Source organism: Chiloscyllium punctatum, chromosome 10 (genome assembly GCF_047496795.1).
Source record: "Chiloscyllium punctatum isolate Juve2018m chromosome 10, sChiPun1.3, whole genome shotgun sequence".
NCBI lineage: Eukaryota > Metazoa > Chordata > Chondrichthyes > Orectolobiformes > Hemiscylliidae > Chiloscyllium > Chiloscyllium punctatum.
In genome coordinates, this window is record NC_092748.1 from 109,504,816 (window position 1) to 109,521,978 (window position 17,163).

Sequence of the window (17,163 nt, forward strand, 5' to 3'; positions counted from 1 at the left end):
TGGTGCTGATGCTTGTGGTATTCAACACAGCAGCAATAACACAAAATGAATACGCACTGCTAAAACGGAATGAAGGAAACATAGACGTACGTCTCCTTTTTACTCATGCTAGTTCTGGACAAAACATTTGTATTGTCAGATATTCCATGTAAGCCGATGACCCTCAGTCTGCGTTATCTTGTTGTGGGTAAATGTCTTCAAACATAAAACCAGAACATTAAAACACTGATACAAATGTTAACTATAAGCTCCGATTTAGGTTCAAGCTTCACTTTGGAAAACTACAATCAGAGGTTTCTGCTCACACAGTACTCCATGACTCCCAAGTATGTCTCAAAAAGAAACTTTGCGTGCAGTAAATTGTGCTGCTTATATAAAAAACAGTCACTGTGCTTCAGTGATCACAGAATCATGGATTTATTACAGAGCAGAAGGGGATCACTTGGCCAAACCTGCCTGCACTGGCTTTAATATCCAGCGCCAATTCCTCATATTCCTGCACAAAATCACTATCCAAAGAAAATGGTGGCCTTCTTGTATACACCAGATTGCATTAGCAATAAGGAGATAAATGATCAGATAATCTCTTTATAGGGAGAAATAATGGTCAGGATGTACCACTTTCCGTTTGTTACACACTGACCTTACACGCCTTTAGCCAAGTGGCAGCTGCATCAAGTATTTTGGAGGGTTTCTTGTAGTGAGGCTTAACGCACTTTCTCGTCATATCTTAACAACGGCATCTCATTGATTAACTACCCCACCCCAATGTTGCCCCTCTCGTCTGGTTCCATCCGTCTGAGTCTCACCACGTACCATTCCTGGTACTCACTGCCATTCCTGACACTGGCATTCCTGACATCTTCAAATGGCTTTTTTGAACCTGGACAAGCACAGTCAGTCCGGAGCTGCCCTGCACAGTTCCAGGTATTTTCCTAGACGAGGGAGACAAGGGAAGTCTGGTGTCCCGCTTTGCGGGTGGAGACGTGGAGATCCTGCTGGATGAGGTGGTATCATGGTGGAGTTCCTCAGCCCTCAGGATCAGCATGCACCAGGCCATGCCTACCTGGTCCGAGGTTACCACCCAGGTCAGTGCAGTCTCAGCTGTCTGGAGGAAAGCCCAGCATAGTAGGAAGAAGGTCAATGATCTCCTCCACCATCACCTGTGTAAATGCTACCAAATTCTCTCTGAAACCCAAGCTCCCTCTATCTCTGTGCTCCTGTACCCACCTCCCACCAAGACTCATGCTCTACCAGTCACAATATTGCCTGCTACATCTTCCCTCACTCTCTGTCCCCAACAACACTCAACCCCTCCGCATGTCCTCTGAGCTGAGTACTCATTCACTCTGGACACCTCCCCACTTCTACCAACAGTACCAATGGCGACACCCACCTTAATAAATGGGTTCTCACCCCAGGGAGAAAGCAGTAGGGCTGAAAGAGTCAAGGAAGATGATGCGCTGCCCAACATTCAGCTCCTCACCCCTTTATTCTGACTGCCCCAAGTGGCTGACTGACCATCTCCAAGCTTCTGGGCTGGTGTCAGAGGCTGGTCTTAACTTGCTGTGTGAGGAATCCCGGCTGATGGTTATCTCCCCTCCTGCCTTTGCGTCTGTGTTAAGCGACACGGTGTGAGCCTGACTGAGGGAAAATCACAGAAGGCAAGACAAGGCTGCGATGGGCACCCAAGGAGGCTATGGCAGTGAGTGAAAAGCCTGAAAGGCAGTCTGGTCCAGTCCATGGCTGTTTCTGACTGGGCTGGCCCATGCCTGGCAATGGCTTTTGGAAGCAGAGGTCAATGCCACAATTAGCATGCCCATGCAGATGGCTGTATGCAGAACATCAGAGTACAGCTTAAGGAGAACATTAGCATCCTGGCTGCATCACTGCAATGGGAGGTGTCGGTACAACCCAAATGCTGCATTGAAGAGCAGAGGTAAGGAAATTAGATGCATGCCATGTAGGTTCTTAAAGACTGGCACATGTCAGATGCCAATGCCTGGAGATGTAGGGTATGTATGGATGGTGTCTATGAAGAGTGTCCACCATGATGTTGTTATGCCATGTCCAAAATGGAGGTCCACTGGTGCAAGCAGTGAGATGGAGTCACCCGACACCCACTCTGATTTCCACCTTGAGAATGCTCAGCACCCTGTCTGTTTGGGCATTTATAGAGTGATAGAGTTATACACCATGGAAACAGACCCTTTGGTCCAACTCATCCGGGCTGACCAGCTATCCTAAACTGTTCTGAGGACATGGCAGATGGTGGAATCTTCATTCAATACAAATCTGGAATTGGATGACCATGATCAATGGAAAAATCAATGGTTCACTAAGGTCCTTTAGGGAAAGAAATTGTCATCCTTACCTGGTCTGGTCTACATGAAACTCCAGATCTATAGGCAATGTGGTTGACTCTAACTGCCCTCCGGGCAATTAGGGATGGGTAATTAATGCTGGCCTGACCAATGGTGTGCACATCCTATGAATTAAAAAAGAACCTGGCATGCTTCTTCAATGTGTAGCTCAGCACCGTCATTCCCTCAGCTGATGATGAAGAGTCACTTCCTGATTTACTCTCGAAAGGTAAAGTTATCATAGGGTCCAAATGGGAGACAATGAGCATCATGTTGTCTTTGGAGAGAGGGAGAGAGAGGGAGGGGTGGTACGGTGGCTCGGTGGATGACACTGCTGCCTCACAGTGCCAGGGACCTGGGATCGATTCCAGCCTCGGGCGACTGTCTGTGTGGAGTTTGTACATCCTCCTAGTGTCTGCGTGGGCTTCCTCCGGGTACTCCAGTTTCCTCCCACAATCCTAAGGTTAGGTGGATTGGCCATGCTAAATTGCCCATTTTGTTCACGGATGTGTAGGTTAGGTGCATTAGTCAGGGGTAAATGGAGGATAATAGGGTAGGGGACTGGATCTGGGTGGGTTACTCTTCAGAGGGTTGGTGTGGACTTGTTAGGCCAAAGGGCCTGTTTCCACATTGTAGGGAGTCTATGATTCTAGAGAGAGAGAGAGAGAGAGATAGAGCGGGTGAGATAATTGATTATAGAGGTTAAGGGCATTACTCTACAGCACGTAGGTAAAGGGGTAAGTATCTAGCCTGCTCCAGCCAGAAAAGGAATTAAATCTGTGTTGTTGGCATTATTCTGAACTATACATGGACCATCTATCGCACTGAGTGAATTGGCTGCCTGTAATCAACTTTCTCGCAAAAATCAAAGCCCATGGGATTGAAGGTAGAGTAGTAGTGTGCTCATAAATTTGACTAAGGGGACAGAAATAAGAAAGGTAATGATGAAGCATTATTTATTCGACTGGTAAGAGATATTCCCCTGAAGGTTCAATTTGGCTCACTGCTCTTTTTTAATATATATTAATGCCTTGGGTTCATTGGGCATAATTTTAATGTTTTCAAGCATATTTGACTCTGGCAAGGTAATGAACTATGGAGCAAATAGCAACAGACTTCAGGAAGACAGGTTGGCAAAATGAGCAGACACTAGGCAGATGAAATGGAAGACTGAGGAGTGAAAAATGATGCATTCCGTTCAGAAAATTTGAGGAGACATAAGATAATGCAAAGAGCAGAGTGCTGAGGGAGCAGGATCAGAGAGGCAGGTGCTGGGGGAGTATGTGAATAAATCTTTGAAAGTTTGAAGGACAAATAAGAAAGCGATGAAAAAAACATTTATAATTAAGTACTCACTCAAATTCTGTTCTACAAAGTATTACTGACAAAGCACATTTTGTCAAAGATTTTTGACTTGCAAACATCAGGACCAATCACAAGAATACCAATTCAAGGGGAAAACCAACATTTATACTAAAAGAGAGGAAAGTGCTGTTTGGATGGCAAGTGGTCTCTGCTTGGTAGAGGTGTTGCTATGGAGAATGCGCCAGTTAATTATGATTGACAATTAACTACCAAGTTTTTATTGAATTTAGTTGATTCCAATTGGTGAAGGCATTGTCCTGCGATCTCAATCATAGGATAGCTAACATTGACTTTGTTGAGTTGAGACATGTACAGTACATGCACTGGAGAGAGTGCAGAGGAGATTCACCAGGATGTTGTCTGGGATGGAAAGACTCGGTTATGAGGAGAGACTGGATAGGCTAGGTTTGCTTTCAGTGGAGGAGGGAAAGCTGATGTGGGGCGGGGCGGGGGGGGGGGGGAGCAGGGGGAGTTCGATTGAGATATACAAATTTCCAAGAGGCATAGGTAGGGTAAGTCGTGATAAATTTGGGAGAAATTTAGACAGATATGTCTAAGAGGACAGAGGTTTAAGGTAACAAGTGGCTATTTTTCACCTAAACTGTGGTAGATATACAGAACACACTGCCTGAGAGAGTGATGGACGCAGATCCTCTCACAACATTTAAAAAGCACCCTGAGTCCTGGAGGAATGCTGTCTCCTTTTTACTGTATCAGTTGTATATGGTAGAAATGACAAAGAAAAAGCTACTCTCTCTCTCTCTCACACTCACACACACACACACACACACACACACACTCTCTCACTCTCTCTCTCTCTCTCTCTCTCTCTCTCTCTCTCACACACACACTATCTGTCTGTCTGTCTCTCTCTCTCGCTCTCTCTCTCTCTCTCTCTCTCTTTAAAAATGCCAGGGCATAGTGGGCTATGGAACCAAGTGCAGGTAAATGGGATTAATGTAGGAGCAAATTACTGCAGATGCTAGAATCTGTACTGAAAACAAAAAAACACTAGAAATCAAAGCAGGTCAAGCAGCATCCATGAGAGAAAGCCCATGTTTCAAATCTACATTAGATTACTTAGAGTATGGAAACAGGCCCTTTAGCCCAACAAGTCCACACCAACCCTCCAAAGAGTAACCCACCCTGACCGATTCGCCTACCCTATACTTATCCTTGACCAATGTACATAATACTAGAGGCAATTCACCTAACCTGCACATCTTTGGATTGTGGGAGAAAACCAGAGCACCCAAAGGAAACCCAAGCAGACACGGGGAGAATGTGCAAACTCCATGCAGACAGTCACCCGAGGCAGGAATCAAACCCAGGTCCCTGGTACTGTGAGACAGCAGTGCTAACCATTGAGTCACCGTGTCGCTCTTAAATGATGACTCTTCATCAGAGCTGTTGTGAAGTGTAGGCGGGGCAGTAGTGGGGGATGGTGGAGTGCTGGAGCACAAAGGGCACTGATAGTTCAGATTAAGTGATGGGAATGTGAGAATGGCAAAATAATAGTGTATCCAACAGCCTAAATGGCAAGACCAGATGGTCCCACTGGGGTGGGGGCGAGGGGAGAGAGGACATGGTGACAAAGATACAACAAGGAAAGCTGAAAGAAAGGGAAGGAATGGGAGTGAGTTCACAATCTGAAGGTGATGAACTCAGTATCAAATCCCAAAGGTTGTAAAGTGCCTAGCCTGAAGATGCGATGTTGTGCCTCTAACTTGCGCTGTGATTCACTGGAGCCGAGGATAAGTGGGATTACTGTAGTTTGGTGTTTGTTTGGTTGGCACAGACATGGTGGGCCGAAGGGCCTATTTCTATGCTACATGACTTTATGATTCTATATTTCTTCTGTCTACAAAGAAAGGGCCCTACATGTAGGTTCCAGTACACGCAAGTGCATCATACTCAAAATCGTTTGTCAGTCACACACTCAGCAAGTGTTGTCCAATTGCAGAATCATATCAAGTGCTGGGTGGTGTGCTATGAGCTTGCCAGTTGGGTCTGGTCATTACCTTGCTTGCTGTGAGCAGCCTTGTTTGATGAGATCCACTGATTTTGGGGATGTACAGTCTGTATATCTGGCATCACACTGTCACTGAAGTTCATATACAACATTACTTAATTGTGTGATAGGCAGAACATGCTTTTGACTTGATGGCAGTAGTCCTGTTCATGGTGAACACCATTTGTGTTGCCACTATGTAGGAGCAGCATGAAACAGCTAGTTTGGATACCTTCTGAGGTAATCGGAGATAGGAAGGGCACTTTTCAGGACTAGAAGTGAGATTGAATGAAGCTACAGAACAGTGAGATTTGGAACTCCTTGTTCATGAATCACAAAAAGCTCACATCCAAGTTTAGTGTGGAAGGGGGAAGATAAATGGAATGTTGGTCTTCATATCAAAGGAAATACAGTGTAAAAGGAGGAAGGTTTTGCTAAAACTATACAAGGTACTAGTCAGACCCCAGCTGGAATACTGTGAATTTAGGAAAGATGGAGAGACTGTCTTATGAGGAGAGGTGGAGTAGGTTGGGCCTGTACTCATTGGAATTTAGAGGAATGGGAGGGGACCTGATTGAAATATACAAAATTATAAGGGAACTTGACACGTTGGTGCAGAAAAAATGTTTCCCCCCTATGAAAGAGGCTAGGACCAGTGGGCATCATCTCTGAATAAGGAATCACATGTTTAAGGCAGAGCTGTGGAGGATTTTCTTCTCTCAGAAGCTGTGAAATTCTTACATGGCTGGGTCATTAAGTATACACAAGGCTGAGGCAGTCAGACTTTAAATTAGTAAAATAATCAAGGGTGATGGGGTAAAGGCAGGAAACTGGAGTCAAGTGTTATCAAATCAATCATGATCTCAGTGGATGGCCGCACAGACTCAATGGGCTGAATGGCCTACTTCAGTTCTTATGTCTTATGATCTTATGGTCTTAGGCCAGCATCATTTCCCATCCCTTGCTCTTGCCCTCAAGTATTACAGTGAACTTGCTGACAATTTGATGGATTAAATGGAATTCGTTTCACACAGAGTGTGAGTTACTCTCAGCCATTCAATGAGAGCATGGCATTTCCTTTCTCTTTCCAATTTAGGCTTCGATGCTGCTGTTGGTGAAACTCTATGGGTAGCCAATAGTTGCCACGTGGTACTGAATCATCGAGACCAGTTTGAGAACGTTAACTGACTCCATTAGATGAGGTTTGGCTGTCTGGACAAAAGGAATACTCCTGGAAGGAGCAAACCAGTACGCCAAATGAGTTCTGGGTGTTCAGTTGCATATGTACAACCTCAGAGGATGTATTGCAGACCATCAGCATCTTTGCAGAGGCAGATAAGAGCATGGGTCTCACCCTGAACATCCACAAGACGACAGTCTTCCACCAACTTGGCCCAGTATTGTGAAGCAGATCCCCCATCACCAAGTTCCACCAGAAAACCTTAGAGAATGTTGACCACTTCAATACTTCAGAGTGTTCTGTCAGCCAAAGCAGCTATTAATGAGGAGATCCAACATCGTCTCTAGTGTGCTAGCATAGCCTTCGGCTGCCTAAGGAAAAGGGTGTTTGAGGACAACAACATGAAATCTGACACCAAGATGGTTTACAGAGCAGTGGTGGTTCCCACCCTCCTATATGGGTCTGAGATGTGGACTATCTACAGCAGACACCTCAAGGCGCTGGGGCAGTATCAGAAATGTTGCCTGTGAAAGATCCTGAGAATTCACTGGGGAAACAGACACACCAACACCAGTGTCCTCATCCAGGCCACCATCCTGAGGCACTGAACCTTGCTTCATCGGCTGGCTGGGCACATCGTCCCCATGACCGACACAAGACTCCCTGAGCAGGTGCTCTACTCCCAGCTCCAAATCAGCAGGCAAGCCCCACATGGAGACAGAGGAAGTGCTTCAGGGATACCCAGAAGGCCTCACTGGGGATGTGCAGCATTCCCACCGACACCTGGGAATCACTGGGCCGAGATCGTCCAAAGTGGAGGAGGAGCATCCAGAAAGGCGTCGAGCACCTCAAGACTTGCCACTGGGAAAAAGCAGAAGCCAGGGAAAACATGGTGCGCTGCCTCACCAACACCCCACCCACCCCCTTCCCATGACCACCTTCTGCCCCCAGTGTAACACAGCCTGCGGTAGCCCCATCAGTCTATACAGCCACCTACAGACTCACCTTGAGAGTGGGAGAAAGTGATTCTCATCTGTGAGGGACCGCCAATGAATGAATGAATGAATGCGCTGTTCAGTTGGGTTAGTGACAGTGAGGTGTACTCATTCTTAAGTTGAGCTGGACGAGTTGCAATAAATCTACCCAGAAGGTTCTCCAATGGTATCAGTGATAAGATGGTACCAGCTGGTTATGTCATTTATCCACACTGTTCTGAGACTCTCTAAGGCCTTGACATTCTTCTTAAAGTGTGGTGTCCATAGCTGAATGCCATTTTCCTAGTGAGAGCTAACCAGTACTTTACAAAGGTTTAATATCAGCTGAGAAACACTGATATTTCAACCATAGAGAGTCGACACTATAAGGAACCGTGAATCTAAAATAGGATTAGACCTAATTTTAACGAATGGCCGAGCAGAATTGAGGGGCATAATAGCCAAACAGAAGCCTAGTTTTCCTTTAGTTAGCTTGTAAGCAGTGAAATGCATTCCAAAATAATATTTACAGTGCGCTAAAGGAACCAAAATTTAAATGCTTGCTTAATTAGGATAATAAGGGCAAATGAGAGTTTCTAACAAGGTTAATGAATGAGCACAGGAGGCAGCTAATTAAAGCAAACACTTGGAACTATCTACTCCAGGGAAGCTCTGCCTGATACCTCATACATAAAGAAAAGGAAGCATCGGAATTATAAAGTGCATTTCACATTGTAATGTAGGGGAGACAGCAGCCAATGAGTGCACAGCTAGCTCCCACAAACTGCAATGAGATAATAACCAGTACGCCTGGTTAAGTGATAGTTGAGGGATAAATATTGGCTGCTCTTTTGTTTTTGAAATATACACACCAAACTACATGGTCTCAGTTTAACACATCACTTGTGCGGACTAAAGGCTCACAGTTACCAATTCCTGCAATTTTAAAATTTCATTTTATTGTTTTGTTTCAGATTTTAAGACACCCTGCATTGAACTTTTAAAAAGTTATCTTGCCAACATTCAGTTATGAATCAATTATGTGATCAATTGTAATAAGATTAATTGTAGACTTGTTTCGTTCTGCCAAGGACTCCTTCACAATTTTGTCATTTTGTCTGAAGTACTGTTTTTCTTTTCTTCTTGCTCGATTCACTGAAATAAAGTTTGGGGAGGCGGCAATAAGGCTGTAAGAAATAGGAACAGAGTAGGCTATTTGGGTCCTCAAGCCTGCTCCACCTTTCAATAGGATCATGGCTGATCCAACATTCCTCACATCCCCTTTCCTGTGTTTTCCACATAACCTTTGATTCCTCTACTGATCAAAAACCTATCAATCTAAGCCTCAAATATACCCTAGGACTCTATCCCCACAGCACTCTGAGGCAAGGAGATCCAAAGACTCTCCAACTCTCTGACAGAAGAAATTGCTCCTTGTCTCAGTCTTAAATTGGTGTCCCTTTATTCTGAGACTATGCCCTCTGGCCCTAGACTGGGGAAACATCCTGTCAGAATTTACCCTGTTAAGCCCCTTAAGAATCCTGGATGTTTCAATGAGATCACCTTTCATTATTTTAAACTCCAATGAGTAGAGTCCCATTCTTTGCTCATGAGACAATCCTTCCATATCAGGGATCATCCTCGTGAAACCTCTCTGAACTGCCTCCAATGAAACAATACCTTTCCCTGAATAAGGAGACCAAAACTACTCACAGTGCTCTAGATGTTGTTACTGGACTGTTACCCCGAGTCCAGGCTAATGTTCTAAGTACATAGGTTCACAATCCCACGGTGGAATTTGAATTCAATAAGAATTTAGCCAAATGGTGAACCATGGGATCACTATCAATTCTTGTAATGGCATATTTAGTTCACTGATGGCCGTTAATCAAAGACCCCTCCCACCCCAGTTATAATCTCCTCCAATCTCTTCTGTCAGGAAAGAAGATACAAAGGATTAAATATATGTACTAACAGGTTCAAGAAAAGCATATTCCCGCTTTTATTAGACTTCTAAATGGACCTCTTAAATTCTAAATTTAATGTTGACCTCGTTCTCTGCGCACACTTTCTACAATCGTAACATAGTATTCCTTGCTCTGTTCTATTACCATAATGCACTTTGTATGGTATGATCTGCCTGTACTGCTCACAACACAAAACTTTTCACTGTACCTAGGTAGATGTGACAATAATAAGTCAAATTAGATCAAAAATTTAGGGAAGAAAATCTGCCTACATGTGACTCCAGATGGCCTAGCAAGCTACCCAGCTCAAGGGCAAGTAGAGATGGACAATAAATGCTCATCTAGCCAATGCGACCCATATGCAATAAATAAATATATTTTAAAATGACCCATGGTCTAACTTTATTTGATAATGGGGCGATATGGTGTTGCAGTGGTAATATCACTAGATTAATAATCCGTAGACCCAGTCTAATGCTCTAAGGGCACACATCTGAATCCCACCATGACAAATGGTGAGGTTTGGATGTAGGTTTGCTCGCTGAGCTGAAAGGTTCATTTCCAGACGTTTCGTTACCTTACTAGGTAACATCTTCAGGGACCTCATGTGAAGCAATGCTGAAAATTCCTGCTTTCTGCTTATTTGTTTAGGTTTCTTTGAGTTGGTGATGTCATTTCCTGTGGTGATGTTATTTCCTGTCGTGTTTAAATTCAATGAATAAATCTGCAATTATAAACTTTCACTATCATTGAAAAGGCACCTGGTTCACTCATGTCCCTTTGGGAAGGAAATCAGCCATCCTCACCCACTGTGTCCTACATATGACTGCAAATCCACAACAATGCGGTTGACTCTTAACTGAAACTTAACAGCTTTCTGAAGTAGCTCAGCAAGGTACACAGTTCAAGGGCAATTAAGATCAGACAAATAAATGCTGGACTTATCAGCAATCCTTCCATCGCATGAAAGATTAAAGAAAGCCTCCCTGAATTCAAATTCGGACAATGAATCACTTTATAGATGGGGAGTCAACTACTGTGTGGATTCATGACATGGAGTTTAATTGATGAACAGTTTAACCTGATTGATGTTGGATGGGAAACACCATTAAAAGGATTTGTGAGGAGCTCAAGTCTACAATACTCCGTGTGCCTGTGAGGATAATTTAATAAGACTTTCATAAAAATTTCATATGTAATGGGATTCAGGGTGAGCTCACAAATTGGATACAAAATTGGCTGAAGGCAGGAGACAGTGGGTGGAGGGTTGTTTTTTGACTGGAGTTCTGTGGCCAGCGGTGTTCAACAGGGATCAGTACTGGGTCCATTTTTGTTTGTCATTTATATGAATGATTTGGATGAGAATATAGGAGGCATGGTTAGTAATTTTGTGGATGATACCAAAATTGGTGGTCTAGTCAACGGGGGAAAAAGGATATCTAAGATTACAAAGATTGATCAATTGGGTCACTGGTCTGAGGAGTGACAGGTGGAGTTTAATTTGGACAAACCAAACGAGAGCAGGACTAATACCATTAAAAGTAGGGCCTTGGGTAGTGTTATAGAACAGGGAGACCTAGGGATTCAGGTAAATAGGTCTCTGGAGTTTGCATCACATAGATAGGATAGTGAAGAAGGCGTTTGGTATGCTTTCCTTTATTGGTCAGAGTATTGAGTACAGGAGTTGGGAGGTCATGTTGCAGCTGCACAGGACATTGGTTAGGCCACTGTTGGAATGTTGCGTGCAATTCTGGTCTCCTTCCTATCAGAAAGATGTTGTGAAACTTGAAAGGGTTCAGAAAAGATTTACAAGGATGTTGCTAGGGTTGGAGGATCTGAGCTACAGGGAGAGGCTGAACAGGCTGGGGCTGTTTTCCCTGGAGCATCGGAGGCTGAGGGGTGACCTTATAGAGGTTTACAAAATTATGAGGGGCATGGATAGGATAAATAGACAAAGTCCTTTCCCTGGGGTCGGGGAGGCCAGAACTAGAGGGCATAGGTTTAGGGTGAGAGGGGAAAGATATAAAAGAGACCTAAGGGGCAACTTTTTCACGCAGAGGCTGGTACATGTATGGAATGAGCTGCCAGAGGATGTGGTGGAGGCTGGTACAATTGCAACATTTAAGAGGCATTTGGATGGGTATATGAATAGGAAGGGTTTGGAGGGATATGGGCCGGGTGCTGGCAGTGGGACTACATTGGGTTGGAATATCTGGTCGGCATGGACGGGTTGGACCGAAAGGTCTGTTTCCATGCTGTACATCTCTATGACTCTATGTAGACAGGGTTAAGAAAGTGTTCAGCACACCTGTCTTCATTGCTCAGACCTCTGAGTATAGGGGTTAGGACATCATATTGAGGTTGTATAAGATGTTAGTGAGGCCTCATCTGGAGCACTACATCTAGTTCAATGTCCCTGTTATTGGAAGGATATGATCAGAAAAGATTTATCAGGATGTTGCCAGGAATGGAGGTTTGAGTTACAGGGAGAGGCTGAATTGGCTGGGGCTTTTTTCACTTGAGTGTGGGAGGTTGAAGTGTCACCTTATAGGAGTTTATGAAATCCTGAGGGGCATGCAGAAGGTGAATAGCAGGTGTCTTTTCCCGAGAGTCGGGGAATTCAAACCTTGGGGGCGGCATAGTTTTAAGGCAAGACGATAAACATTTTAAAAAGACACAAGGGGCAACTTTTTTAAAGAGTGATTTGTTTTCATAAGAGAAAGTAGTGGATGCAGGTATAGTTACAATATCTAAAAGACATTTGGATAAGTACACAAATAAGAAATGTTTGGAGGGATAGGGGCTAAGTGTAGGCAGGTGCACTTAATTTGGGATTATGGTCAGCATGGATCTGTTGGACCGAAGAGTCTGTTTCCATGCTGCATGACTTTATGACCTTCTATGGCTCTATGAGACCATAGAAAATAGGAACAGGAGTTGTCTATTCAGCCCATCGAGCCTGCTGTGCCATTCAATAGGATCATGACCGATCCGACATTCTTCACGGCCACATTCCTGCCCTTCCCTTGTAATCTCTCTATTGATTAAAAAATCTATCAATCTCAGCCTTAAAGCACTCTGCCCCTACAGCTATCTGTAACATGGAGCTCCATAGACTCATGACCCACTGAGAGAAGGAAGTCCTCCTCACCTCAGTCTTAAATTGATGCCCCTTCATTCTGTGAGCATCAATTCTAAGGTTCTCGTAATTGTCAGAGTCTTGCTCTCAGAGAGGAATGGTACAGAGCCAGAAATTAGACTGAAAGTCCCGCATATGGGACTCCCATCAGAGCAGACTAGTCAACCACTGAAGACTAGAGAAGAAGAGATGTCAATGGAGGAAGTGATGTTAATGGAGTGAATGACCAGAGAGTCCACACACTGTGTGAGGTTTATTCAAAAGCTTCGTGATCTATGAACCAATGACAACTTTACAGGACAATTCACAAGAACTACCAATATAAAAGGAAAACAATATTCATACCATATGAAAGGCGGATGCTGATTGGTTAGCAAATGGATGCTTATTGGTCAAGGCATTGCCATGAGTAATGCCCCAGTTAAAGCTGACTGACAGTTAACTGCTGAGCTTGGTGGAGTGAGGAAAATCCACAGTGTGCAAGAGGTCGGAACTGGAGGGACACAGACATTTTTTAGGATACGGGAGGGCTGCAACAGAGCACAGCAATAAGGATAGGGAGATGCCATGGAGAGATTTAAAGACTGAGATAAGGATTTGAAAATCAGTACATTGCCAAACCAAGAGCCAATGTAGGTCAGTGAACACAGGGGAATGGGTGTGAGTTGGAATCTGTGCTGCGGAGTCGTAGATCAGCTGAAGTTCACAGAGAACATAAGGTTGGAGCTGGGCCAAACGAGCACTGGAATAGTCAATCACCTTCTCCTGGCAATAAGGGAAAAGACAATAAATATGCCCTTGCCACCATCCTGCCCATCCCAGGAATAAATTGTTACATACAGGGCAGTAAATGTATTAATTGAACCACTGAACAAGAGATCGCAGGGGTCCTGTTCCTACCTTAGTATTTCATGAGACGAGAAAGAACTGGAAAGTTCAAATGGCACAGTTAATTTATAACCAGACCAAAACCCTTCCCATCAAAGTCTAACCTTTGCTGTCATTAGTTTTATGAGACCCTCCGGCTGTGGGAAGCTCAGTCTGGTATCTGTCAATGTCACAGTTTTAAATTAAAGCGAATTGAAACTCAATGCCAAGACTTAACTTTCTGCTTTTATCGTGGGGGGTGAGGGGTTTGTAATTCTGATGGATTCTCGGGTTACCGTGGCAACGGTTCAAAGCAGGCTGCCAACTCTCAGTCAGCACCTTTGGGCAATCACAAGGAAACAATGCCTTCTTAAAGTCTCAGCCTATCAGCTGACAATCGCCAGCACATTTACAGCATTAAATTCCCTTCTCCCTTTATAACATCAATCGCATGAATGGCAGGGGCACGCAACTGACTTGGCCCAGCAAATAATACCTACCTCGCACCAGGCTCATTGCTGGGGACTTTCACGTTGTGTCGTATATTAGAAGTAACCATATTTGGTTGAGGTAGACACACCTCAGGAAGGATCTATTTGGTCTCAGAAGGGATCAAACACAGTTTCACCAGAATGATACTGAGGTTAAATGGGCTTCCCCCTACAAGGCATGTGGTCCTTTGATTATAGAAAATAATGATCTACTTGGGCTGTTCTAAGATGATTAAACAAGGTCAATAAGTTGGATAGAGAGAAATCATTTCCTCTGTTCACACCAGTTTTAGACTATAAAGGGATGGGCTAAGAAAATAAAATCAACACACAATGCACATATACACACATATGTACAAATGGACAAAGACATATGCTCTTAGACACACCTACGCGGACACACAAACAGATATGTACAAACACAAAAAGACAGGCACGCAGCACTCAGTGCTCATGTACAAAGACAACTACACACAAAGCTACATGCATGCACACAGTCGCAGCACACAAAAGACAGACATGTACAAACACATATATACATGTCACAAAAGCAAACACGCACACATAAACCACACACACAGGCAAATACGGACATGCCCAGATACACACCAATACAGACATGCACAGAAATGCACACAAACACGCATGTACACACACAAATACAGATGCAGAGAAACACACTCATACACACAAATTCAGACACGTGGAGAAACACACATATGCATGCACACACACAAATAGAAAAACACATACACATACACAAACAACACACTGTCCCTCATGTTGACAGCGAGTACCAAATGTGAAGATGAGTGAATAATTTTCTCAGTGCAAACTTTCACCAAACACCGTCAGAAAACATGAAGAGAGAACTTGGTGAGAAAGTCAAATCATCCCCATGATGTAGAAATCAGCACTTTGCCTTTTAAAAAAATTAGCTGTGTCTTTCAAGGCATGTTACCAAGGCAACAGAATGCTTTTATCAAGCACTGAAGACAACATATTTTGACCCATCATCAATAATCTGAAATCAATCTCACATCATCACACTGCTGCAAAGCTACAGAACATTCTTCCGAATGGAACTAATCCCCAAGATAAGTTCTGGACTATTTACGACAGTCAATGCTCATGTTCCCGGTTAGACAGAAAGTGTTACTGCTTTATGGCCTGTGAAGGATTTAAAAGATTTCAACCTTTCTCGTAAAGGTTGGATTTGTGACCTCTAGCTTATTTCATTTTTATCTCTTTAATTCCCACTACTCAAACCCTACTGCTTCACACCACAGTCAGTCTGTTAAAGGTGACCAATTTAGCAGAGGGATGGTATCAGAGCAAGTGTGCAGAATGAGATGAAAAAATAGTGATAAACCTGCATTAACATTTGTCTTCCCCAATTTCAGGATGTCCTTATTGCATTACAGCCAATGCAGTACTTCTGAAATATAGTCACTGTTGTGAAAACTGGAAACATTGCTGCTAATTTGTCCCCAGTAAGCTCACACCAACAGCAATATTAAAATGACCAGATAGTTGAGTGGAACTTGTTGAGGGATAAATAAAGGCTGAGTCAACAGGGTTAATTTGCCCATTCTACTCCAAAATAGCACTAGGAGGAAGTGAGTACCGCAGATGTTAGAGATTAGAGTCAAGATTAGAGTGGTGCTGGAAAAGCACAGCAGGTCAGGCAACATCCGAGGAGCAGGAAAATGGACGAATCCTGATGAAGGGCGTTTGCCCAAAACATCAATTTTCCTGCTCCTCGGATGCTGCCTGACCTGCTGTGCTTTTCCAGCACCATTCTGATCTCGAATCAAAATAGCACTATCAGAGATGGCAGCTAGGACCTGGGTTAAAGCCTCATCTAGAAAGACAACATTTCTAACAGTGTAGCACTACAACTTGAGCCTTGATTATCTATTTATATCTCTGTACAAAATTAAAAACCACACAACACCAGGTTAGAGTCAAACAGGTTTAATTGGAAGCACACTAGCTTTCGGAGCGCCACTCCGAAAGCTAGTGTGCTTCCAATTAAACCTGTTGGACTATAACCTGGTGTTGTTTTGATTTTTAACTTTGTACACCCCGGTCCAACATCGGCATCTCCAATTCATGACTATATCTCTGTAGTGGGACTTGAACTCACAATCTTCTCACTCCAAAGGAGAGATCACTGGGGAACTCAGGAAAAGAAGGAAATGGCAGGCTTGACGAATTCGAGATTTGCAGTTCGTGATCACAACAGAGGAAGGGGATTAAAAAAAAATCTGGTACAAGCAAGTCTAATAATATGATACAAGTAAGAATGGTAATGGAGAAAATAATGGGATTTAGAACATAGAATATAGAATAGTGCAAACCCTTCAGCCCTTCCATCCTGTTTAAAATGCCAGGCCATGACTGTTTCCACATCAGAATATTTTAAGAAAAAGTCAAGACCATTACAGGCACATTGCCAAAAACTTTCAAACCTCTCTAGATTCAGAAATTGTGCACTCGCAATGGGAAACTGCAGATGTGACTCGTTTATTTAATACGGATTGCGGGAAATGAGAAAACAGTTAACTAGAAACATATAATTGAAACATCAATTTTGAGAGGGACACCAGTACTTATCAACAGAGACAGAGTGACTGAACAAGTATAAGTTGAACAGAAAGGGTCAGTGTGGATATAGAAAGGATATATCATGTCTGAATAATCCAGTTGCATTTCCGAAGCACTCACTAGCATGACAGATAGCGAACTGTCTAAAGATGCTCCCTATCTGAACTTTGAGCAGATGTTTCGAGTGGAACTTTAG

At 43.6% G+C, this 17,163-nt stretch overlaps 1 protein-coding gene across 4 annotated transcripts in view; it reads right to left on the reverse strand.

Annotated features, from left to right (window-relative positions):
* Positions 1-17,163, reverse strand: part of sema5ba (sema domain, seven thrombospondin repeats (type 1 and type 1-like), transmembrane domain (TM) and short cytoplasmic domain, (semaphorin) 5Ba) — a 335,820-nt gene that overhangs the window by 202,530 nt on the left and 116,127 nt on the right. The window lies entirely within an intron of this gene.